Below are 1,072 nucleotides of genomic sequence, written 5' to 3' on the forward strand. Positions count from 1 at the left end.
TCGAACCCAAGACCTCTAGCCCAAGAGATACGGTACACCAGCTGAGCTACTTAACAACTCATGCTAATCCTATAACCTTCCCGGTTTAATAGGGTTAATAAATGGCCAAAAACTTAAAAATGGCCCTTTGTGGTGGGGGGCCTGTGCGGGGGCACGTCCCGCACCCCCCACTGCACGGCCCTGTGGACCACCATCATCACCAAGATACGGCCACCACCATCATCACCAAATCCTAATATTCCGTTTTTGGAAATGAAGTTTACATCAAACCCATTATTGTCTTCTCCACCAAACCCTAAAAGGATAAAAATTCTAAATTTAATCAAATACTAAAACCCTAAAATAATTGAAGATTTAAGAAAGAACTCATTTTTAAAAATGGAAAGAATAATGGTGGAGGAGGAGGCTCAGTGATTATCTATTAGTTTACATCAACAAGCTTAATCAGCTCTCAAAGTTTGATGGTATAATTTTTAAACATCATTGCCTCTTATCAATTAATCTTCTATTCTCTAGAAATTTAATATTCAGGGTTTGATGAAGAAGAAAATAGCCTCAGAAATCTGGTATGGGGTAACATCAATGGATCTTCAAATGAAGATTTCTAAGATGGTATGGACAATTTCTTACATCATTGGCTTTCTCTTAGACCATCTAGTGAGAGAGATTGATAAACAAAAGATTTTGAAGAATTGATTGAAAAAAAGGGAGGAACGAAAATAGGGTTTGTGAAACTAATTGAAACTCAAGAAAGTGAGATAGTTATATTGGTAGTAGAGGGTTGATGGGTTTATATAGTGTGTCTGGATCTCCTCTCCTCTTGGAGAGACAAACTATAAGAGAGAGAGTGGAGAGAGGAGGAAGAAAATGGTGGTGGTTGTGGCCGGAGATGGTGGTCGGAAATGGTGGCCGGAGTTGAAGATGATGAAGAAGAAGAGGAAGAAGCAATGTTTGATTTCCCCTTAAAATTTGTTTCCCCGGAAAATTTCTAAAATTTCACATATTCCCTTTACAATTTCACACCCCGAAAACTATTTTGCTTTCCCCAAAACGCTGGACTCTTGTTTTTGAT

At 38.5% G+C, this 1,072-nt stretch overlaps 2 non-coding genes across 2 annotated transcripts; both read right to left on the reverse strand.

Annotated features, from left to right (window-relative positions):
* Positions 1–403: 403 nt before the first annotated feature.
* Positions 404–489, reverse strand: LOC147543849 (small nucleolar RNA snoR116). The gene has a single exon (XR_015224433.1). It is a non-coding gene; the product is annotated as a small nucleolar RNA snoR116 (small nucleolar RNA).
* A 61-nt stretch (positions 490–550) lies between these two features.
* Positions 551–640, reverse strand: LOC147543850 (small nucleolar RNA snoR117). Its single transcript, XR_015224435.1, has one exon. It is a non-coding gene; the product is annotated as a small nucleolar RNA snoR117 (small nucleolar RNA).
* Between the last annotated feature and the right edge of the window lie 432 nt (positions 641–1,072).

The sequence above is a fragment of the Eschscholzia californica genome, unplaced genomic scaffold, assembly GCF_041429995.1.
Source record: "Eschscholzia californica isolate CP2 unplaced genomic scaffold, dmEscCali1.0.p SCAF_4, whole genome shotgun sequence".
Lineage (NCBI taxonomy): Eukaryota > Viridiplantae > Streptophyta > Magnoliopsida > Ranunculales > Papaveraceae > Eschscholzia > Eschscholzia californica.